The sequence below is a fragment of the Oryctolagus cuniculus genome, chromosome 6, assembly GCF_051225735.1.
Source record: "Oryctolagus cuniculus isolate XC-2025 breed Fujian yellow rabbit chromosome 6, ASM5122573v1, whole genome shotgun sequence".
Taxonomy (NCBI): domain Eukaryota; kingdom Metazoa; phylum Chordata; class Mammalia; order Lagomorpha; family Leporidae; genus Oryctolagus; species Oryctolagus cuniculus.
The window spans coordinates 89333253-89359151 of record NC_142872.1 but is presented as its reverse complement, the minus strand read 5'-3'; the positions used below and the strand labels follow the sequence as shown (position 1 = coordinate 89359151).

The 25899-nt window shown below is 42.3% G+C and overlaps 1 pseudogene; it reads right to left on the bottom strand.

The window, feature by feature from the left end:
* Positions 1-19164: 19164 nt before the first annotated feature.
* On the bottom strand, positions 19165-21761 carry LOC138849919 (ribosomal protein uL24-like pseudogene; annotated as a pseudogene).
* Between the last annotated feature and the right edge of the window lie 4138 nt (positions 21762-25899).

The window sequence follows — 25899 nt, the reverse complement described above, 5'->3', positions numbered from 1 at the left end:
CCATCATCATCCCAGACTTTTAGGATTCCTAAGCAAGTGACCTCAAGAAAGCAGTTATGACTCAACCCCATATCCTCTTCTAGGGAGTAACATACACATGTCAAACTCCTAAACTCAAGAAATCTCACAGGAAGATATTAAAGACTAATGTGTGGTTTAATAAGGCTGCAGAATCATCCCTGAGAACATCACAGATTGAGCACTTAGAGGCTCTGTGGCCTACGGGTCTCTAGTCCAACACTTTCACTTCACAGCTCAGAAGATAGGGTTCAAAGAGGTGCCATTATGCTAGGACCTTCCAGATCCAGCCTCTGCCTTTCTTCTCAGTCCCATGCCCTTCTGTCACTTATCGAGTCTCAATTATATAGCCCTCCAAGTACAGCAGTTAAGTTAAATGGAAAAAATTGTTCAGTACCTAAGACACCTTTTATGAGGTACCACATCACAGTGAGTAGGACTGATGCCCAATCTTGCTGGACCCTGGCTCCAGAATCCTACTCATGCAAACCCTTGGGGACAGTGTTGATTGCCTCTAGTAATTAGGTTCCTGCCACCCTCATCAAAGATATGAATTAAGTTCCCTGATCCCAAATTTTAAGAGACTCAACCTAGGTCACTCTGGGCATTTGGGGAGTAAACCAGTGGGTGGCAGTGCTCCCCTCTCTCTCTCTCTCTCTCTCTCTCTCTGTGTGTGTGTGTGTTTCTGCCTTTTGAGTGAATAAATTTAAAATTTTTTTTAAGATTTATTACTTATTTGAAAGAGCAACAGAGAATGGGAAAGACACACACACACACACACAGAGAGAGAGAGAGAGAGAGAGAGAGAATATGAATGAGATAATATGAATGAGAGAGATCTTCCATTTACTGCTTCACTCCCCAAATGGTCCCAACAACCCATTCTGAGCCAGGCCAAAGCCAGAAGCCAGGAATTCCATCCTGGCCTCCCATGTGGATAGCAATGGCCCAAGCACTTGGGCCATCATCTGCTGCCTTCCCAGGAACATTAAGAAGCTGAACTGGAAGCAAACAGCCAGGACTTGAATGGGTGCTCCAGTACAGACGGCTGACGTCACAAGCAGCAGCTCAACCCACTGCACCTCAGTACCATCCACAATAAAAAAAATTAATGGTGACTTTCGTGGTACATGAGTTTTATCTCAGTTTCTTACAAAAAGAAAAATTGCTTAACTTTTTTTGCATCTCTGTTTTCCTCATTTTCAATATGGGGACAATTCAACCTTCAATCATTTGACACATTTTCACACACCACCAAGAACCCTCTAACCAATTGTATAGGGTCATTATGAGGATCAAATCATTAGAATTGATTAATGAGGATTAAATTCTAAGTAAAATTCTTAATTTCCTGAGTGATAAATAGTAAATTCCCCATAAAGATATGTGTTCACTGGAATTGTTTCCTTATCATACCTCTACTTCATGGCATCCACTACCCTATTAGCTGGAAACGCCCTTCCCCAAGCTAATTCAGACTTCAGGACTCAAGCTATCAGCCTCTCCCACACAGCTTTTGCCCTCTTTTCCAGGAACAATTGTTGGCTTCATCCTCTTCCCATGGGATATTTTGATATTCATGCAGCTACAGAAACATTCATGTTGTATCATTATACTTCGTTTCATAACCACCTATCCTCTCTTCCTCAGACACTGAGTTCCCTAAAGGCAGATGGGAATGATATACTATCCACAGGAGTCATTCCTACTCTCAGCACAACAGCAAGGTGAAATTGTGGTACAGACTCTGCATATCAGTATCCTGAAGAAATGGATGTCTTGCCTAAGCTTATAATCAGTAGGTCACAGAACCTGAGGTTTGCATTTCCTTAATTCCCTGTTCAAGATACTTTTCTGTTCAATTGCTGCCTCCCTGAGTCATTGGGTAAGGCAGCACGCTACCCTGATGTCAAGATACTACAGAGTAGGCTCTGCTTCTCAAAACCTAGATCAGACTGGGTCCAGTCATGAGATATGTACTACACAACGATTTGAACAGGGAAAGTTGGGTGGACGTTGTGGCACAGAGCATTGAGCTGACACATTCCAGGTCAGAGTTACAGTTTAAGTCCTGGCACCTCTGTTCCCAATCCAACATCCTGCTAACAAATCATAGGTTTTAAATGCTTGGACCCGTGCCACACATATGGGAGACAAGATGGAGTCCCAGGCTCCTGGCTTAGGCTGGTGCAATTTGGCTGTTGTGAGCATTTGGGGAGTGAGCCAGAGGATGGAGATCTCTCTCTGTCTTTCTCTCTCTCCCTCTCTCTCCCTCTCTCTCCCTCTTTCCCTCTTCCTCTCCCTCTCCCTCTAACTCTGCATTTCAAACAAATACATATTTTAAAATCCAAAGCTCTGATTTAAGTGCAACTTTAATATGTAATTAAACTCTATATGGTATCCTAGAACTAATCAAGAGTCCTCCCAGGAAGGGCAAATATGGAAAGGGGTTCAGGTTCAGGCCTCATCAGAGAAGATGCAGTTACAGTCCACTAGATGGCAGCAAAGTTTGCTGGTCCACAGGGCACATAGGCAGCAACTCTGGTTCAGGCAAGCCTTGCAGACACATGGACATGCAGAGGAATTGGAGGAAGTTGGTGTAGACAAGAGGTCTGCAGCAAGCAGTGTCAGTACTGGAACAGCTTGTGGAGACAAGGCTGGGATGGAGGAAGCCAATGGGCAGAGGGATTTGGGGAGCAGTGCAAGCAGGAAGGGCTAGAGTACACAGTGTCTATGATCATGTCTCCTGGCCTGGGTTGCAAGACCAATGAGGGCCTGTGAGTGCTGTAATGTGACACTGAAGTCCTCTCCATTACACTGATGACAGACACTGCAGCCCCACAGCCAACATGAAAAGCCCCTTTCTCCTGCAGTGTCCTTGTGGTGCCCTTAATAAGAAGGTGTAACAATGCTCATTGTCAGGAGGAAATGTGTAAAGGCAGTTTGTTCATTATTGCAGACATAGAAAGATAAATTTGCAGCTGACAGGCAATAAATTTATAACTGGCACAAAGTCCACATGGAAATCTAAGGGTGCAATAACTGCTTATACTGACTCTGTTAAAGTCAGTTAAAATGCCAATCAAAAGAGAACAATAGGAGTAGGCACTTAGCCTAACAGCTAAGACACTGGTTAAGATCTCCATGTCCCAAATTGGAGTACCTGGGTCTGTAACCCAGCTCCAGCTCTTGATTCCAGTTTCTTGCTAAAACAGACCTTGAGAGGCAACAAACTGATTGCTCAAGTAATTGGGTTCCTGCCACCCACCTGGGAGACTTGGATTGAGTTTCTGGCTTCTGGCTTCTGGCTTCAGCCCAGCCCAGCCCTGGCTATGGTGGGCAGTGAACCAAAATGAGAATCTCTCTTTAGCTCTCATTCTCACTCTCCCCCCTCTTTCCCTCTCAAATAAATAAAAAAGTGAAAAACAAAATGTAACCAAAGAATAATGAGATAATATAGGCAAACATGTAAAACAAAATGGACATTCAATTGATATTTTTACCCAATCAGCTTAGTATTGTTATAAACATTTGTGGTATTAGCTATCAATTTCTATGTAACAAATCATCCCCAAACTTAGTGGGTTAACATAACATGCATTGTAGTTTCTGTGTATCAGGAATCATGGCCCCGTCTCACTAAGTCCTCTGTGTTGAGTCTCTCACAAGGTTTTAATCAAGATGTGGTCCAGGGCCACAATTTCATCTTAAAGCTCAACTAGGGGAGGATTTGTTTCAAAGCTCACAGAGATTATTGCTTACAGGATTGAGTTTATCAAGAGCTGTTGGGCTGAGAGCCTCAGTTCCTAGGTGGTGGCTGCCGGGAGGTTACCTCTCCACTCCTTGTCACATGAGCCTCTCCAGTTTGTCTTGTCAAAGCAAGAACATGAGAAGAGCCAAAGAGAGTACAGACAGAAGTCACCAACTTCCAGAATCTAAATCTATTACCTTTGCCACATTCCACTCCATTCACAAGGAAAATGATTTTCCACTCTGTATTTATTTCTGACTAATGTAATTGACTGCAAAGCACCTGTTATCACCATGAAAGAATGTTTATTAAGCATTATGCTCGCCACTATAAACATCTATAAAGACCTTACTTCCTAGCAATTTACATTCTAAAAGATTCAACCTTTGAAAAACTATTTACTATTCATTATTCAAAGGCAGAGTTACAGAGAAAGAAAGGGAGAGAGAGAAGGGGGCAGGAGGGAGGGAGAGGAGAGACAGAGAGACAGAGATCTTCTACCCATTGGTTCATTAGCCTAAATAGTCTCATTTTGGTTCCTGGCTGGGTCAGGCTGAAGCTAGATGCCAGGAATTCTATCCAGGTCTCCCACAGGGGTGGCAGGGGTCCAGGTACTTTTCACCATCTTCTGTTGCCTACCCAGACTCATTAGCAGGAAACTGGACCAAAAGCAGAGCAGCTGGGACTCCAACCAGTGCTCCAATGTAGGATGCCAGCATCACAGGAGGTGGCTTAACCTGCTGCACCACAATGCCAACTCCAAGAGTTAAACTCGATGTAGCTAAACTCATATATGGCAGCAGGGCAGGAATTATATATTCCACTTTCTTATCTTCCCCCGGCACCCTTCAAGGGTCAATAGGTATTCACAAATGGAAAAGTAAGCAAATGTTAATTCAAAAAATATTTGTTAAATGCTGTTATGGGCCAGAAACTATACTAGGCACTGGAAATACAATAGTATGTAAGAAAAGAAACACTCTCCCCTAACAAGACTTGTTGATCACTGGAGAGCAAGACAATTATGTAAACAAATAAATAATTGCAGAGTGTGAGAAACACAACAAAGGAAATCAATGTGGATATTATATATATATTATTATATTATATATTACAGCCCCTCTGTGAGAGGCTAACCCATCTATGTAGTCAAGAAATATCTTTTAGAGCAGGTGAGAGTTGACATGAGGTCTAAAGAATGAGAATGAAGTAGACTTCCAATGAATCAGAGAAAGAATATTGCAAGCAGCAGAAAAGGCTGTAAAAAGTCCTTTGTGGCAAGGAGTTTGAGTGAGTAAGAAACAGAAAAGGAGATGATATACCTGGTACACGATGATGAAAGAGGAGAGACGGTGAAATTAATCGGTCAGAGAGGTAGTCACAGGCCCAGCCCTGCCGATCCTCATAGGCCATAGAAAGGGCATTGCATTTAAGAACAGAAGTGCAGGGTTGGCCTTGTGGTGCAGCAGGTTAAGCCATCATCTGCAATGCCTAATATGAGCAATGATTGAGTCCCAGCTGCTCCACTTCCCATCCAGCTCCCTGCTAATACTCCTGGAAAAGTAGTGGAAATGGCCCAAGTGTTTAGGCCCCTGACACTCACGCAGCAGACCCAGATGAAGGCCCAGGCTCTTGGCTCCAGCCTTGCCCAGCCCCATTCATTGCAGCCACTTGGGGAGTGAACCAGCAGATAAAATTCTCTCTGTGTCTCTCCCTTTCTCTTTCTCTCTGTAATTCTGCCTTTCAAGTCAAATAAATAAATCTTTTGAAAAATAGAAGTGATGGAAATTTATTTGTACTTTTAAAACCTCCCTGGCTGCTGTGTGGTGAATGGGTGGATGCATAGGTTCTAAAGGAAGCAGCAGGACCAAGGAGGAAGCTCTCCTTGATGGACAGCGGCCAGACGATAGTGCTCAGCCTAGAACAACAGCAGTGGAGTTGGAAAGAAATGAGTGATGTCAAGAGCTGTGTCTGGCCCGGCGCTGCGGCTCACTAGGCTAATCTTCCGCCTGCGGCACTGGCACCCTGGGTTCTAGTCCCAGTTGGGGCGACAGTCCTGTCCCGGTTGCCCCTCTTCCAGTCCAGCTCTTTGCTGTGGCCCGGGAGTGCAGTGGAGGATGGCCCAAGGACCCTGCACCTGCTTGGGAAACCAGGAGGAAGCACCTGGCTGCTGGCTTCGGATCAGTGCAAAGCGCCGGCAGCAACGCGCTGGCCGTAGTGAACCAATGGAAAAAAGAAGACCTTTCCCTTTGTCTTTCTCTCTCTCTCACTGTCTAACTCTGCCTGTCCAAAAAAAAAAAAAAAAAAAAAGAGTTACGTCTGAAAGTTTCAGTGAGAGGGGTGAGGACATTGGAAGAATTAAGGCTGAGTTTCTGGTGAGGGCTGAGCATTTACTGAGAACGAGGGGCCATAGCTTAGAGGGATGGGAGCTCTACTTTAGTTATTTTCATTTTCATATGCCCACTGCTCATTCAAATAGAGACATTAGTAGTTGAATGCTCAAGGGACAAACTGGGCTAGAAATAGCAATTCTAATCAGCAAGTAGGTTACATTTCAGACACTAGGGCAGCTGAGATATACCTGGGAAAAAATCACAGAAGAAAAGGGGGTTCAGAGTGAGCTCTGCATGCTGAAACCTGCTGATAATGGCTAAAGAAAGCAGAGAAAGAGCAGGATTCAGCAGTGGACATTATGAAGGAAGAAGACTAGGTAGGTGGAAAATCAGGAGTGCAGTGTCAGGGAACCAGGAGGGGAGACCATTTTAAGAAAAAGTAAAGGTGTCAAGTGCTAGTGACCTAAACACCAATAACTGTCCCTCACAAGACAGAAACCATCCGTTCTGCTGGAGGAATGTTGAGTGGATGGCAGAGACAAAAATAGGATCTGAATAGTGTGTGGAGCAAATGGAGGCAGCAGTCGTCAGGTTTTAGCTGTCCTGCTTGCCTGCTGCTGCTTTGTAGAACCTTCAATAACTACCTCTGCTCACTCTGACTGCCCTGGTGAATGTTTTCACCACCTGTGATGCCAGCTTCCATCAGCTGTTTCCTGAGACCATGTCTATGAGAATTGACAAATTTTTGCCTCTTGGGTTGGGTGTTTGACATGGCAGTTAAGACGCTGCTTAGGACCCCCACATCCCATCTGGGAGTGCCTAGCTTGAGTCCCAGAACCTTTGCTACCAATTCCAGCTTCCTTTAATGTGCATACTGGGAGGCAGCACATGATGAATCAAGTACTTGGGTCTCTGTCACCTATGTGAGAGACCAAAATGGAATTCTAGGCTGCTGGCTTCAGCCTGGCCCAGCCCTGGGGTTGCAAGCATTTGGAGAGTAAATTCGTGTATAGATTTCTTTCTATCTCTCTGCCTTTAAAATAAAATGAAAATAGAAGTTAAAGGGAAGGGTAAATCAAGGGTAAGAAAGTAGACACCAGGGGCTGACGTCATGGCACAGTAGGTTAATCCTCCACCTGCGGTGCCAGCATCCCATGTGGGCACCGGTTCAAGTCCCAGCTTTACCTCTTCCAATCCGGCTCTCTGCTGTGGCCTGGAAAAGCAGTGGAGGATGATCCAAGTGCTTGGGCCCCTGTACGCACATGGGAGACCAGGAAGAAGCTTCTGGCTCCTGTCTCCTGGCTTTGGATCAGTGCAGCTCCAGCCACTGCGGCCATTTGGAGAGTGAATCAACAGAAAGAAGACCTTTCTCTCTGTCTCTCTCTCTCTCACTGTCTGTAACTCTACCTCTCAAATAAATAAATACAATCTTTAAAAAAAAAAAAGAAAGTAGACACCAGTGAGGACAACAGGTCTAAGAAGGATTGAGAAGTGAAAGGAAGCTTTGCCTTAATAGCATTGCCTTATCTTTATGAATATCACACTCAGCAAGGAATTTGTAAACAGTAAATGGAGGTTGATAAATATTTGTGAAAGATAATGCTTGTTTATTTATTCAGGGTATATTTATTAAGTACCTTAGTGTGTGCAAATCATTGGTGATATTCTAAAAATCAAAAACATGAACAAATACAGGTTCAGCCACCTGACTGCTACCAGTATCTTTGGGACCAACACAACATGACATGTTCTAGAACAGAGGTAGTTTTGTGAACTCAAATGAAGGACAGCTATTCTGCCTGATGAGGTAGGAGGGCAGGTGTCACTGGCAAAGATGAGCCTAAATGTGAAAAAATGGGGCTGGCACTGTGGCCTACTGGGCTAAGCCTCCACCTGCAGCTCCAGAATTCCATATGGTGGCCAGTTCAAGTCCCGGCTGCTCCTCTTCTGATCCAGCTCTCTTCTATGGCCTGGGAAAGTAGTGGAAGATGGTCCAAGTGCTTGGGCCCCTGCACCCACATGGCAGACCAGGAAGAAGCTCTTGGCTCCTGGCTCAGCTCCAGCTGTCGCAGCCATCTGGGGAGTGAACCAGTGGATTGACTACCCTTCTCCCCTTCTCTCTGTAATTCTAAATAAATAAAATCTTTTTAAAAATATTTATTTATTTATTTATTTGAAAGTCAGAGTTACACAGAGGAGAGCAAGAGAGAAAGAGAGAGATAGGTCTTCCATCCACTGGTTCACTCCCCCAATTGGCTACCATGGCCAGAGCTGTGCCAATTGGAAGCCAGGAGCTAGGAGTTACTTCTGGGTCTCCCATGTGTGTGCCGGAGCCCATCTTCTACTGCTTTCCCAGGTCATAGCAGAGAGCTGAATTGGAAGTGGAGCAGCCGGGACTTGAACCGGTGCCCATGTGAGATGCCAGCACTGCAGGCATGGCTTTAACTGCTTTGCCACAGCGCTGGCCCCAATAAAATTTAAAAAAATAATAATAAAAATTAAAAACGAAGCAATTATAGAGCTCATATTCTATACGAGGCACTACTGAAAACACTGAAGATATGCACTATTTATTCCTGAAAACTGTGCAAAGTAGGTGTTTCTATCATTCTCATTTTACAGATAATGCAACAGAGACACATAAGTTGAAGCTAACTTGACAAGATCACACTTCCATTAGGCAGTGGAACCAGGGCTCGAGATCAAATGGTTGGAGTCAGGGCTCTTAACCACTATACCTGTGGTTCACAAAATGTGACTGTAGACCATCAGCATGAGCAGAATCTGAGAACTTTTTAAAAATTCAGATTTTGGGTCCCACCTTAGGCCTCCAAAGTCAGAAATTGTAGGAAACAGCCAAGCAGATATCTGTTTTATTAACTCTTCCAAGTCATTATGATGCACACGAAGGTTTGAGAAACCCTGCATTCCATTAAACTGCCTCTGAAAGATAAGCAAGTGGGCAGATAAACACAAGTGGGTACATGTTCAGGAAGAAGAGCACCATGTGCGAAGACAGAGGCATGAAAGAACATGATGGCACTATGGATTGGCAGGTGGTTCTGTGAACTGAACGCCCCTCTCACATCATTGCACACCTTCAGTGTACAACTCTTACTCCAGCCACTGCTGTAGGACTAATTCCTTGTAGGCACTGACGTGCTTGGAACAGTAAAATGTTACAGCCCGTTCTTCCCAAGCCTCTCACTTCCGGCACTTGCGGCTTCTTAGACACCTTATGGTGGGAGGGTCATGGGAGCCAGCTGGAGACTCACATGCTCCACTTGGCCACGGAGGAGATGTTAACAACACTGGGACCGCCTCTCAGCAGTAGAGTGGGCATGTTGAAGGGTGATGAATAAATGCTTCTTCCTTTTCATTCTATACACAGATAGGTCTGAGCCATATGTCAAAAGAGAGGCCCAGCGAGAAGAGAACACCAACCATAACTCCAAGGGAAGTCATCATTTAAGGGATACGCCGAAAAAAGAAAGCAACAAAGGCACCTGAGAAAACAGCACCAGAGTGGGATGAGCACACCCAGAAGTCATCATCCTGTGAGCCCAGGGAGACAACATTTCTGACAAGATGTAACCTACAATATCACGGTGGAGTGACTGTAAGCTTAATAAGATCTGAAAAGTATAGGTTGTGATTTAGTAATGCAATAACGCTAACTGGTCACTTGATTGAAAGCAGTGTCAGTTGACCAGGACAGGTGGAACTACACTGCAGGAGACTGAGTATTGAGTAGGGATGGAGGAGGGGGACAAGTTTCAACAGAACATGAACCAGAAGGTGTGACCTGGGGATCTGGGACAGAGGCTGAATAAACTGAGAAGAAAAAAGAACAGAATGGAATACCTGGACATGCACATCCCAGTTGAATTTTCCATTTTAGGCAAATACATCTCATTGTTTTCATGTCAAGTTAGTTTAATAGGGACTTACACAATCCTAAGCACAGGGAAATACTAATGCCCCAGCTGCCTATAACAAATCTTCCCTTGGTTCTCCAACTGAGCCCAAGTGGAGCAGCCTCCATGTCCTTTCCCTACCAGTGCAGACTGGAGTTTTCAGAAAGTACTTCCCTATCCATGGTCCTGCTCCTGCCCTAGCCCAGTGTTGTAATGGGCCTTATCCCAGCCTCCTGCAACCCAGCTCCTTTGCAACAGGAAGCCCCCGGGGGCAGAGTCCACCCTCAGATCTCACCCCAGACTTCCAGAACAGGGCCAATGCAGCCTGTTTGCCTGGTGCACTGAAGGCTTTTGGCACTTGAGGGCTGATCACTGCTCAGATGTGCCAGCTCCAAGGCTAAGCCATGCCTGGGGAAGGGCTTCTTTCAGGAAGAGGCTTCTGGAAAGAGTTTGGATAGTGGAGGGAGTGGTCCACACACACACACATCAGCCTTCCTGGTGCAAGCTGGAGCTAGGAGAAGGATGTAGCAAAAGCGGCATCACGAGCTGTGTCAGCCACATTCTGATAAAAAAAATTCTGAGAAATTCAAGAATTTTAAGTAAGCTTTGATCTTCCAAATCATTATGAATGTATTTTGATCGTGGCCAGAGTATAAAATATATTTCACTTCAACAGGTTTTTCTCTTAATTTATCACTTTTAAATATCTGGCAAGTAGCTTGTAAGCCTGCATTTGTTCTCTTGCCTCAGATCCAGGGAGAGATTGGGGTGGACCCGCCCATCCACACAGGCTCCCGGCTTGTCTTGTCCCATGGACTGGCATTGTCTCTTCTCACTACCTTCATGTGCTGGCTTTGCTGCTGCTGTGGCACCTGGAAGAATGCAGGTTCTAGTCCGGCCAGATCCAGAAAATGGTCTGAGAAGGTAAGCAATTATGTGGACTCTGCTCCACTGCAAGTCGTTCCCCCACATTCGGTGCCCATCGTAGCATCCCTCCTTATTTCAGGCTAGAGCTGGAGTTTTTCCAGACTGTCACTTGGATGAGGTCTGCGGAATCCCATTATTTCTCTACTGCGGAGGAACGCGGTGACAAGTTCAGGCAGCTCATCCTTCCTTCGGCGCCAGGCTACAATATCAGCTTCCATTTCCCCTCCACAACTGACCCCAGCCTCCTCCAACAGTTCACTCATAAGCAGAAAAAGAAATTTAATTCTCCTTCTCTCCTTCCCTGTGTGTCTGACTTTTGTGAGAACATTCAAGCCTCTCATTTCCCGTATTCCCTGCCTCCTCCTCCGTCGTCCTCTCCTCATTGATTTCCCAAGAAGCTGCCACTGCTGATTTTCCTGGTAAAGATGTTGACCATAGGTGGCTTTTCTAAGCATTTTTAAATACACCCTTAAACTTCACTTGCAACTTTGGCAGAAAAGCTTAAACCCATTTACTGGAGTCAAGGGAGATGTGAAAACGCATCTTCAGGGTCATTTGTTTGAAAGATTACACACCAGTACTTAATATGAACCACAGGGGGATTTCAGTTTACTTAGGACTGCCTGCAAACCATTGCTGGGGTTGCAAACTCCGAACTTAAATGGCTTTTCCATTTGCTATAAATTCAAGTTTTTCAGAATTGGGGACATGAAGTAGGTTCTTGTCACCATTATTGAAAATTTGGATAAGACTTCGCAACTGCAAAATGATGTATGAAGGTGAGGTAGTGGAGCATTGCTATTCAGAACCCAAGGAGGCTGTCACAGGGGAAGAATCCGTCATCCACTGTGTGTCCTTTGAGAAACCTCCTCATGACATCTCTAATGGAAGCAATCGCAAATGCTTCTCCATGCCTCTTTGAGAAATTATTCCAAAACTCCCAAGCCAGAAAAAAAATGAAACTGTATAAAAGGCTAATTTAGTACCTAAATTACTTTAACTTACCATTTTCTTCAAATATGGGAAAATGAGCCTACTCCAGTGACACATATTCATGTCCATTTTCTGAACTTCAGTTTAGGTTACATTTAAGCAAGCAAAATTAAATATAAATTTTACTGTCCAGTTGCTTGTAATGTTTTAAGAATTTATTTGGATTTAGAGAAAAATTGAACTTCAGTCAGGTGCACAATTTCCATTTTGTCATATCAACTTCCATTAATATAGATCCTGGCCTCACTGTTAAATAACAAACTACTGAAAAAATGTGATGGTCTCAAACCATAAATAAGCAAATAAGCACATTACGTAGAAGGATGTATATATCAAGTAAGGGGACAGCATGAAAGAGAGAGAGATCAGCACACACTGATAAAATTACATTTCCTGATATATTATTTAAAATTATCTACATAGACAGGCATTTTGCACTGCAGTTAAGACATTGCTTGGGACACCCACATCCCATAATGAAATGCCTGAGCTTCAGTCGTGTTGCTGCTTCTTGCTAATATGTATCCTGGGAAGCATCAGATCATGATTCAAGAATTTGGGTCCCTGCCATCCATGTGGGGAACGCATATTGAGATCCAACCTCCTTCTTTGGCATGCCCCAACCCCAGCTATTGTGGGCAATTAGAGAATGAACCAGTGGAAGGAAGATCTCTCATCTTCTGTCTCTGTATTTTACTCTTTGCCTTTCAAAATAAAATAAATAGGCAAAGATAATTTAAAATGCTGAATTTGTTTATTTAAAAATTCTCTCTACATGGCATTTCATGGCCAACAGAGATTCAGGTCACCAAAGAGAATCATGTCATCAGGATTGGAAAAGCTTGGGTGTTATTAACCAAGACTTATCTGAAGTGAATCTATGCTAATCACACAAGCAGGCACATGATGTAGAAAATGTGCCTTCCTGTATTTATTAACTGTAGAAGACAGGATGGCCAGCCTCAACTTAGTAAATGACATCAGGGATTCCACTTTCCCTTCTTTAAAGAGAAGCTCCCAACCTGTCTCTTCTTTCTTTATACTCTTTGTATGCTACTAGATACAGAGGACTTCCCTTTTGTGTTCCCATTGCACAAATTGAAACATATATACCTTGTATTCCTATTTATTTAACTTTCTAGCTTTTCATCTGTCAGTCCTCTAAAATGTCTTCTGATGAAGATGATGAATCTGATGAAGAACAAGTGCAAATGATGAAAACAACTTGACAAATTCTAGTGGAACCTAAAGTGTTCATCCCCTATGACCCGGTCATTCTATTCCTACATAGGAACTCTAGAGAAAACTCTTGCACATCTGCATAGTGACAGTGACAACAATGTTGAAAGCAACCTAATTCAAATAGCAAAGTGACATAAACAACCTAAGAATCTATTAAGAAGAAAATGGAGGGGTGGGTGTTTGACACAGTAGTTAAGAGGAGACCTGGGACACTTGAATCCCGTATTGGAGTGCCCGGGTTTGATTCCCAGCTCCACTTCTCATGCAGCTTCCTGAGAATGTACGCCCTGGAAGGCAGCAGATGATGGCTCAAGTGCTTGGAACCCTGCTATCCATGTGAGACTGTGATGGAGTTCCTGGTTCCTGGCTTTGGTCTGGCCTAGCCCTGGCTATTATGCATATTTCAGATGTAAACCAATAGATGGAAGATCTCTCTCTCTCTCTCTCTTTCTCTCTCTCTCATTCTCCCCTTCCCTTATCAAATAAATAAAAACTAAGAATCAGTTTAAAAATTTAAAAAGAATAAACTGGATAAAAGCAACTGCAATGCATTCACATAGAAGGATCTTAAAGTCAAAGCAGAAATTAATGGATTACAGTGAGATACAATAGATATATCAACAGGGATGCATCTCACAAACACAAGGCTAGAAAAAAAAAGAAGCAAATTACACAAGAAAATTACAGTGTAATGCTAACTGCATAAAGGCTTACCAATATGAAAAACAATACTAGAGAATAAGAATGACAACCATTAAACTCAGGCTAGTGATCCTCTGCTGGTGATAGCAAGATGTGACCAGGAAAGGGTCCATGTTGATAACATTCTCCTTCTTAAGCCAGTTTGAAAGTACATGACTGTTTATCAAATTCTCCTTCTAAAAGTAATCCTAAGTTATTGGACAGCACTCTGTGCAGCACATATTGCATACATTATGTCAGACATTCAAAACTATGCGAGACAGATATGCTCTTTCAACAGAGAAGAAAATGCCCAGATGATTAATTTGCCCTGATCACATACCCTGTAACAGCAAAGAATGGATTGGAAAAAAAAAGAATCTGTTTAAAATCAATTGTCACGCACTTCCCACTATAAATCCATCATTTAAAATGATATTTCATTGTGGAGCCAACCCTCCTGCAATTTAAGGCATTACAGCTAACTCCACCCTGACTCTAAGGAAACACACATAATCTAACCTAGCCAATCAGAAAAGTCCATACTCTGATATACAGCAACAGATTTAGGGAAGGGCAGATGCCAAGCCAGGTCAAGAAAACACAATCCTCAGACCATCAAAAATTACTGAGATCTATATCTGTTCATCAAGTTTACTTAAATCATAAGGGACAGTTAAGTTAGGAGTTTTAAGTTGCTTGGTGTCTAGGAAGGAGTTGTGTGGCTTCTGGAATGTTAACCAGGACAATCATTCTTACTACTTGGGTGAGAACCCACATGAGAGTGAAAACAACATGAAGAAAAAGAAGACAAGTCATGGGGCTGGTGTTGTGGTACAGTAATACTGAGTGCTGGTTCCAATCCTGACTGCTCTGCTTCCAATCCAGCTCCCTAATAATGCACCTGGAAAAGCAGCAGAAGATGGCATGGATGCTTGGGCACTGGCCACCTTTGTGGGAGATCTGGATAGAGTTTTGGGCTCTTGGTTTGGTCCTGACCCAGCCTAGGCCATTGCAGTCATTTTGGGGGTGAATCAGCGGATGGAAGATTCTCTCTCTCTCTCTCTCTCTCTTTCAAATTTTTAGATTTAAAAAAAATTTTTTGAAAGGCAAAATTATAGAGATAGAGGGAGAGAGACAGATGGAGAGAAAGAGAGATCATCCATCTACTGGCTCACTCTCCAAATGGTCAAAACAGTTAGGGCTGGGCCAAGCTGAAGTGAGGAGCCAGGAGCAACATCAGAGTCTCCCATATGGGTGGCAGGGGTCCAAGCACTTTGGTCATCTTTCATTGTTTTCCCACTGCTGGCCTAGGGAGCTGGATTGGAAGTTGAACAACCAGGACTTAAACAAGCGCCCATATGGGATGCTGGTATCACAGGTGGTGGCCTAACTTGCTTTGGCACAAAACCAGCCCTAATAAATCTCTTTCTAAAAAAGAAGACAAGTCAGAACTGGTGCTGTCACTCTGCCTTTCAAATAATTTTCTTAAAAATGAAAAAAAAATAACAAAAAAACTATACATGTTCAATACAGGTGCAATTTTTTTCCCAAATATTTTTTGATTCATGGGTGGTTGAATCCACAGATACAGACCCATGGAGATATATATGTGTGTGTATAAATATATACATATATGTGTGTGTATATATATATATATACACATATACATATGCATTTATATGTATTCTTTTAAGTTTTGTTTATTTATTGGAAAGGCAGAGTTATACAGAGAGAGAGGGAGAGACAGAAGAGAAAGAGATCTTCCATCTGCTGGTTCATTAACCCAGATCACTGCAATGATAGGGACTGGGTCAGGCCAGAAGCCAGGAGCCAGGAGCTTCTCCTAGGTCTCCATGTGGGTGCAAGGACTCAGGGACTTGGGCCATCCTCTCCTGTTTTGGCAGGCACATTAGCAGGGAGCTGGGTTGGAAATGGAGCAGCTAGGACTTGAACCAGCTTAGTGCCCATATGGGATCCTGGTGCTATAGGCCATAGCTTAATCCTCTATGCCACAGCACCAGCCCCTACAACTGTGTTTTGGGCATTGTGTCCCCCTCTAAAAATGTGAGGTCCATAAGGAAGAAAAAACTTTTCATTTTATTCACCATGGCAGCTTAAATATTTCCCACAGCAAATAGGTGCTTGTTACTTAGTTGTTGAACAAATAACTAAATAAGCAAACATAGAGCTCCCACTCAACTTCTGCATTCGTGGAAGGAGCTAAATAGCAGAGAAAATCCACACCAACTACCAATAATAATCTACCCAGTCCTTGATTCTTAGATACAACCGGACAACCAACAGACACCAGACACTATGAAGAAAGCATTTCATAGGCATACTGAGTGAAGAAATCTATCAACAAGTAAAACTTGAAAACAATAAAATTTTGATAAAAGAAAAAAATTTAAGAGACTGGCTTATTTCAGAAGGTTCAAATAATCTAATATAAATTCCAGTTAAAGAGAATGAGTAAAACAAGAATGAGGGATAATCAAAGTAATACAAGATAAAACATTGCAAAGCTAAAAAAAGGCATAAAACCTCATTTTCAAAGTATCTAAAACCATGAATGAAAAAAGGTGCATATGCAGAGGTTGTAGAAATCAGGTTGCAAAGCAAAGAAAGCATCCCATGTGGAAAAAGTAAAATAAACTGTATGAAAAGGAAGAAGTTTCATATTGGCACCGGAATTCTTACCTTTAAAACTAGATTTAGGAAGATAACAGGCAATGGTTCAAAATTCTTAAAGAAAAAATCACTTTCAATCTGAAGTTCTTCATTCCTCTAAATTACCCACAAATATGATAAAGACATCTATACTGAACAGGTATGGAATTTTTCTTGTCTCTCCTGTTTCATATATGCAGGCATTCAGAAACTTTTCCATGTATTCATCATTTATGAGAAAAGATTTGCATGAAAAAATATCTGCTTGATTATGTCATCCAGCAAATTGGAAAACAATAAGAAAGATAAAACAGCAGAGCCAAGAAATGATGGAATTACACTAGGAGTACAGCAAAAACGTAACTCTCAGAAGACAAATGAACAGCAAGATCCGGAAAGCAATCAATCTAAATTAAAACAGGAAGCCAAGGGCTCTGAGGAGAATGTCCTCACGCAGAAAGCAAATTTCATTCAACAGGAAAAACTATTAGGTGGCTTGACGATTTTAGTCATATGGGGAAATTAGGTATTAGCTTTTACGGTCGAAAATAACAACAAAAAAAGATAACCATTGGGTGAAGGAGAAGAGAGGAAATAGATATCAGTACAAGAAAATTGTAGTATCAAATCTAAAATTTTGTATGATTTTTTAACAGATATGTGTGTAAGAAGCAGTAAATACATTTGAACCGGTCATCTGAGACAGAATAAAACTGCTACTAACCTTGACTTTGAATTATAATTTGAATTATGGTCATGAAGCTGGAAAACAAAAGATGTGTGGGTGTGTTGATTCCTCACCCTGCAAAGAGGGAGGCAAGAGAAACTAAGATGATATTTCAAGTATCAGTTAAATACATTATCAATGATAAATGAAATCATTATTGCCAAAACAAGATCATACAAAGCTGGGGCAATGTAAGTTAATTCCTCCTTTTCATAGTAAGAAGACAATGAATACTATATAAACTAATAAAACAGCTTCTATAATATAAAAGTTTCATATGTAATTTAGAGAGGTAAGCACTGGAAAAACTAAAAACAACAATGATTAAAGGTGGTTAATTCAGAAGTGGACATTTAGATAAATGGGTAAGACACCCACACTTCATATTGGAGTATCTGGCTTTGAGTTCCAGCTGTGACTCCTTACTCCAGCTTCCTGCTAGAGCAGGCCCCAGGACAGCTCAAGTGACAGAGTTCCTGCTGCCCACATGGGAGACCTGGAGTGTGATCCCGGCTCTTGGCTTCAGTCAGGCCCAGTCCCAGCACTGTGGGCGTTTGGGAGAGTAAATCAATGGATGAGAGAGCTTTCTCTCTGTTAGATTTCATTAATTTGCAATTATTTTGTTAAGAATTTTTCAGATTTATTCATGAGAGATACTGCCCTCTAGTATCTTATAAAGTCTTTGGTTTTGCTGTTAGTGTAACTATGGCCTTATAAAATAAAATTTGGAAATAGTCCTTCTTTCTCTGTTTTCTGAAAGGAACTTCAACTAGACTGATGCTCTTTTTTGACTCATAAGTGTTAGACATAATTGATCAGTGAAATCACCAGGCATAAAGTATTTTGTGTATATGAATTTTTAAATTAGTATTTGAATTTATTTTACAGCTTTATTCATATTTTGTATTTCTTTATTCATTTTAATAATTTTTATCTTTCAAAGAATTTACCCATTTCACCTAAATTATCAAATTTGTGGGCATAAGTATGGGAATAATATTCCTTTATATTCATTCAATACTTTAGAACCTGTAGTGATTGCTCCTTTCATGCCTGGTTTTGGTTATTTGGACATTGTCTCTTTATTTCCTGATCTGTCAAGGTAGACAGTTATTAATTTTATTTATCTTTAAAAATAATAAGCTTTTGGGTTCTTTGATTTTCATGATTGTTTATTTTTGTCATTGATATCCATTTTTTAATTTAATTTTCCACTTCAAACATATCTTCTTTCCTAATACAAGTGTTTGAAAGTATAAATTTCCCTAAAAGCATTCTTTTAGTTTTTTTTTTTTTTGACAGGCAGAGTGGATAGTGAGAGAGAGAGACAGAGAGAAAGGTCTTCCTTTTGCCGTCGGTTCACCCTCCAATGGCTGCCACGGCTGGCACACTGCAGCCGGCGCACCACGCTGATCCGAAGGCAGGAGCCAGGTTCTTCTCCTGGTTTCCCATGGGGTGCAGGGCCCAAGTACTTGGGCTATCCTCCACTGCACTCCCGAGCCATAGCAGAGAGCTGGCCTGGAAGAGGGGCAACTGGGACAGAATCCAGCGCCCCGACCGGGACTAGAACCCGGTGTGCCGGCGCCGCTAGGTGGAGGATTAACCTGTTGAGCAGCGGCGCCGGCCTCTTTGTTTCATCCCATTAATTTTAAGACTATGTCTTTCATAACAATCAGCTCAAAGTGTTTTCTAGCTTTCCTTTTAATGTCATCTTTGATTCATAGGTTATCAGAAAAATTTCCAAATAATTTCCAAATATTTGTGAATTTGTCTAGATTTTTTTGTTTGCTAAATGATTGAAATTCCTTCAAATTTGTTGAGACATTGTTATATTATCTAGTATGTGACCAATCTTGGTGAATATTCTGTGAGCTCTTGAATATAATGTTGTTGGATATGGCATTTTTTAAGAAACATTTCCAATTTTTATTCACAAAATTATTAACCAAAATTGAAAAAGTACATTCACAAAGTCCCAGATCATTAACAAAACAGCAGGGAAACAACACATTCCAGAGACATCTGAAGTCCCAGAGAGACACACACAAGGCTAGAAATCTACAGTTCAGCTGTAGCTGTACAAAAGGTTCTGTTCACTCCTGCATTTTCTCAATGAGTTCTTCCTTGTATTTGCCTTTCTCTTTTCCAACCTGTCCATACTTGGCTTTGGTTCAAGAATTTTTTCCCGGTCTTTGTCCAGTTGAGCCTGGTGATAACCACCTTGCTCGGGTGAATGCCCACGTGGACGGTTGCACCGTTCGCCTCTCACGCTGCACCCGCTCGATGTAGATGACCTGCACTACCTTGCCGATCTGCTGACCTTTGTAGTGTTCTCGGACCACCTGGACCTCGTCGTCCTTGCGGATGGGCATGGAGCGGACGTTGTACTTCTGCCGCAGCTCCTTGGACAGCGGGGACGACATGATCTTCCTGCACACGTGCGACGGCGCGTTGAAGTGGCGTTTGCGGTTCTTGCTGCGGTCCAAGGTCACTTAATGGTGACGGTCTCCTTGGTGTCGTGGATATGGCATTTTATAGATCTAGATTAGTTAATTGATGGTGTTGCTTAAATCTTCCATACCCTTACTGACTTTTTCCCTCTTTTCTATCAGTTACAGAGACACAATAACAACGTTTCTTGTAGGCTTGTCTACTCTTCAGTTTTGTCAGTTACTGCTTTGTTTCTTTTTAGGTTTCCTTTATGAATTGACATGTATCATTAAGAAAATTCTCTCTTTATCTCTGATACTAGTCGTCAATCTGAGTCTACTTTGATTGTAATGTAGTCACTTCAGCTTTCTTACACTGAGTGTTTTCATACTATTTTCTCCAATTTTTTAAACCTAACTGTGCATTTACTTAATAAAGGTAAACTAGCCCTACAGCCAAAATTCCTCTACGCCTTCGCTAATGAAGCTTAAAAACAGGTCTCCAAAATAAAATTAAACTGTATGATCCAGGCCTTTTTTCTTGCTGGACTATGGTCATTTTACTTTTTATTGTTGAACTCTGTATTTAGTGGAGCCAATAAACCTTTGACTATATGTAAATAAAAAACATGTTATCTAGGGCTGGCGCTGTGGCTCACTTGGTTAATCCTCCACCTGCGGCTCCAGCATCCATATGGGTGCCGGGTTCTAGTCCCAGTTGCTCCTCTTCCAGTCCAGCTTTCTGCTGTGGCCTGGAAGGGCAGTGGAGGATGGCCCAGGTGCTTGGGCCCTGCACCCACCCAAGAAGAAGCACCTGGCTCCTGGCTTTAGATCGGAACACCACCAGCTATAGTGGCCATTTGGGGAGTCAACCAATGGAAGGAAAACCTTTGTCTCTCTCTCTCACTGTTTATAACTCCACCCGTCAAATAAATAAAAATAAATAAATAAAAAAAGTTATCTCAAAAGTAATCAATGAAATATTTTTAAAAAAATCAAACTATTCTCCATGTAACATCTAGCCTGTCAAAAAAAAATTCATTTTTTAAAAGACAACAAAAATCAAGAAGTTCACAAACACTTGAGATTTACAATACCCATTTAAAAATTATCAGACATATAAAGGATCAGGAAATATGACCTATAACCAGAAGAAAAGTTGATTCATAAAAACAGACCCAGAGGAACACAGTGATAATGAAATTACTATATAAAGACAAATTCAAGTAGTGATGCTGACTACCTAGCATGTGTAGACTTGACCAACCACGCTGTTCAATTTGGTTTTATCTCAACGTGGATTCATCCCAAGAGTGTTCATATGCGTTATCTGTTCATAAGCCAGGGCTTCCCCAAACCCAACATCTCACAGATATGTGTCTTTAATAAACCCATCAGTCACCACCCAGGTGCCCAACCAGATAGTTACACTATTAATCACAATCAGGAAAACTAAAATACATTTGGTTCTTAGGAGTATTGTCAGCACTGGTGGCTTACAATGTGGCCTATTTTGCTGACCTGTCCTTGGATCACAATTGATCTTTCAAATTGTCTTAAGTAGATCTAGACAACTGCTACCACCCACCCAGTAGACATTTTTAGTTTTAAATTCAGCTCAACCATGAAGAAATCACTCACTCTGTCAGAGGCTCCAATCAGCACAGTTATCTGTCATAGATACCTGTAGTTCAAAGGGATCCTAGGTTTGCAGGCCCCAAGAATGAGCTGCTCAAATAGTTGATTGCACTTACCCTTTCTCTGCTTCCTGCACAGAGGCCCAACAAATTTTGGCATATTTTCTAATCATTTTACACATTGAGCTCAAAAAAATGCCTTAGCATAGCTACTCAAGACCACTTATGTCCCTCCAAAAGTCATATGTTGAAACCAAATACCCAATGAACTGGTATCTGAAAGCGGAATCTTTGGAAGGTTGATTGGGTCATGAACACAGAGATTACTGTCCTTAGAAAGGAGACCTCAAAGAGTATCTCACTTCTTCCATCATGTGGACACAGCCAGAAGGTACCATCCCTCACCAAGCACCAAATCTGCCAACATCTTCATCTTGGACTTCTCAGCCTCCAGAATCGAGATAAATGTTTATAAATTCCCATTCTATGGTTTCCATTATAGCAGCCCAAATGGACTAAGTCAATATGAAATTGTCTCCAATATTCCATAGTTCAGTGAATTTCTTAACCTTTTTTTGGTAATGGGGGCCATAGGATAAGTACGTTTTACTTCATTGTCTTAAGGGTCAATCTTTGAGCCTCATAACACATTACCCCCAAGAATATGGCTGTTCTTTGTATCTTATCAGGATTACAAAGCTACTCCTAGGGTCTCATGTGAGTTAGTGTCTACTCTAAAGTCACGGTCAGTGCTTTGGTTTGAATGTCCCCACCAAAATGCATGTTGAAATTTAATCTCCACTGTGATATATTAAAAAGTGGGACCAGGCATGACTGTAAGAGGTGATCGTGTCAATGAATGGGTTAACTCATTCGTGTATTAATGAATTAGTGCATTAATGGGTTAATGTAGACATTGTTTCACTTTGAAAGCAATTTTCCTCTAGCTTACCCTATCCTACCATGTGATGCCCTGTGCCAATTTGGGACTCTTTGGAGTCTCCACCAGATGAAGCCCATCAATCTTGGACTTCCCAGCCTCCAAAACTTGTAAGAAATAAACTTTTGGGGGCCAGCATTGTGGTGTAGCAGATAAAGCTGTCACCCACAACACTGGCATCCCATAGGGGCACTGGTTCAAGGCGGGATGCTCTACTTCCCATCCAGTTCCCTGCTAATGGCCTAGAAAAAGCAACAGAAGCAGGTTGAAGTGCTTGGACCCTTCTATCCATGTGGGAGACCTGGATGAAGCTTCTGGCTCCTAGCTTCAGCTTGGCTCAGGCCTGGCTATTGCAGCCATGTGGGAAGTGAACCAGTGGATGGAAGATCTCTCTCTTTGTCTCTCCCTCTCTCTAACTCTGACTTCAAATAAATAAATAAATAAGTCTTAAAAAAAGAAGAAGCTTTTTCTTTACAAATCACCCAGTCTGTAGTATTTATTTGTAGCAACAGAAAACAGATTAAGACAGTTATTTTTCTTTCCTAGGGTCTATGGTGGGTAGTTTCTGAGAAGGTCTTCAATAATACCCATCCCTTTGGATGTACAGTCTTGTATTATCCTACCCCTTGAGTAATCTGTTTCTAACCAGTGGAACACTTCAGTTTGAGAGAATATCACTTAACAAGTAGATGATACTGTAATTTCCATCTTTCTTGCAGGCTCTCTCTGGCTTTAAGAAGTAAGTTGCTCTGTAGAGATGCCCACATGGCAGGGAACTGAGGGTGTTCTCCAGCAAACAACCAGCAAGGGACAGAATCCCTCAGTCCTTTTTTGTTTTGTTTGGTTTGGTTTTAAAGATTTATTTTATTTATTTGAAAGACTAACGGAGAAAAGAGGGAAAGACAGAGATCTTCCATCTCCCCAAATGGCTGAAACAACCAGAGGTGAGCCAGGCCGAAACCAGGAGCCTGAAACCACGTCCGGTGTCCTATGCGGGTGGCAGGGGCCCAACTACTTGGGCCGTCTTCCACCACTTTCATTTGCATTAGGTAGGAGCTGGATTGGAAGAGGAGCAGCCAGAACTCAAACAAGCACATGGATATAGGATGCCAGCATTGTGGGTGGCAGTTTAACCCACTGCACTACAACACTGCCATCCAACAATCTTTAAGGCACTAAATCTTGCCACTAATCATATGAGTTTGGAGGAATTTACTTAGATACTTAGACACTCAGAGTTACAAAGAGAGAGAAGGAGAGGGAGAGCGAGAGAGAGGTCTTCCATCTGCTGGTTCACTCCCCAATTAGCTGAAATGGCCGGAGCTGCACCAATCTGAAGCCAGGAGCCAAGAGCTTCTTCTGGGTCTCCCACAGGTGCAGGGGCCCAAGGAGTTGGGCTATCTTCTACTTCTTTCTCAGGCCATAGCAGAGAGCTGGATCAGAAGTAGAGCAGACAGGACTCGAACTGGCACCCATATGGCATGCCAATACTGCAGGTGGGGGCTTTACCTTCTACACCACAGTGCTGGCCCCATGCTATTTTAAGCTGCAAAGTTTGGAGTCATCTGTTACCCAGAAAAAGATAATGTATAGATCTATCTGCATGATGTCATCAACTTAGTGAAACTAAGCTCCTTGAAGAAAAAGAAGTTTAACAGCTTAGCCCACTTGTTAGTGGCAAATAGCTTGAGAATTCACACACCCCTGCTGTAGTTCCATGAATGTATATTAAAGCCCCAACCAGATAAAGCAACTGATCTTGATCTCTGTGCTAAAGGGACCCAAAAAAGGGCACTTTCAATGTCCAAGATGACAGGTGTCCATAGTTTTAATACATAATGTCACAAACAGCCAGTGCTGTCCAATTGAATTTAATGGCAATAACCCACCATAAGCTTCCTGTTTCCATTAGCCTTTTCAGCAGCCACATTGAACCATTGTAATGAAGTGCACTTCTCAATACCCCTGCTGACTTTAATTCCAATCATGGTTTTGAATTCCTTTTCTTTTTCTGTAATTTTCTATTGTTTTTGTTAAATAACGTGGATAGAAGTGGAGGCGTAGCAAGTGGATTGATATCACTCTCATCTCTCTACAAGAACTCTTCACAGCTGGGAAACCCTCTTGAAATTATGAGCATTTCTGGTGCAAGTGTGCAAAACATCAATGCCAACTACCCATTCAGCAATGACAGCAACACCAGTGGTGCCTAGGTATGATTTCAACAACCCAACCCAGAGGGTTAGTTACTTCCCTTCTTTGTCAAATCTGGCCAACAGAATGTGTGGTCTTTGACCCTCAAATGAACCTGGAAAGATAATCATGAGAGGGGTAAGCACTGGGCCTAGAAGTTAAGACATTGCTTAGGACACTTGTATCCCATACTAGAAGGCCTGGGTTTTAGTTACTGCTCCACTTCTGATTCCAGCTTCCTACCAATGTGCATCCTGGAAGGCAAAGATCATGGCTCTAGCAGTTGAGTTGCAGCCACTCATGTGGGAGACCTACATTGAGTTAAGCCTCCTGGCTTCAACTTGGGCTAGCCCAACTATTGTGGGCATGTAGGGAGTAACCAGCAGACGGAAACTCTCCCTCTCCCTCTCTGTCTCTGTCTTTCTGCCTTTTAAATTAAATAAATAAATAATTAAAAACACAACAGCTTTCTTTAAAAAAAAAAAAAAAACGAATCATGTGAACACTGATATCCAAAACAGTCATCAATTTGTACCTCTAAACCTTCTTTCCTATCCCATTATACCCTTAGTGGTATATACAATGTACCCAGTCACTTGTATGATCAAAAAGACTTTGCACCACCCCTAATCTATTTTCTCCTTTTAGGCTTCTACTCCGTGCAGTGTCAAAAAAGAATCGAACAGATCCTGGGATAATTTCCTCCAGTAGCTGGAGGCTGATCACCAGGGAGGAATCTGTTCTAAAGAAGCAGTGGGGAAGAATCTGTGATGAAGCTCATTAAGCTCCAGCTTGGAATGGTGACTTCCACGTTGAAGTAATTCGTTCAAGTCTCAGCTACTCCATGCTTCCATGCCAGCTTCCAGCTAGTGCACCTGGAAGGTACTAGATGATGTCTGAAGTGCTTGGATTCCTGCTACCCGCATGGGAAACTTGGATGAAGTTCTTGGTTCCTGACTTCAACCTGGCCCAACTCTTGCTGTTGCAGGCATTTGGAGAATGAACCAGCACATGGAAGCTTTCTCTTTCTCTACCTTTCAAATAAATAAATTAAAAAACACTTTCTGTTTCAATTTCCCCAGTGCTAACTCCACCTATCTCTTCTCTGGGAAATTCCTGTGAACCCATATCCATACTGCATTGTCCCTGAGTTCTGGTGGTGGGGGTCTGTTTTGATTGCTAGCCTTGATTTTCTCTCCCATTACAGGGACATTGTTTCATCTGGGAGATGGGAGGGCCAATGTTTACCCTGGGCAATCATCCTAGCCTCTTTTTTTTTTTTTTTTTTTGACAGGCAGAGTGGACAGTGAGAGAGAGACAGAGAGAGAAAGGTCTTCCTTTGCCGTTGGCTCACCCTCCAATGGCCGCCGCTGCAGCCGGCGCACCGCGCTGATCCGATGGCAGGAGCCAGGATCCAGGTGCTTTTCCTGGTCTCTCA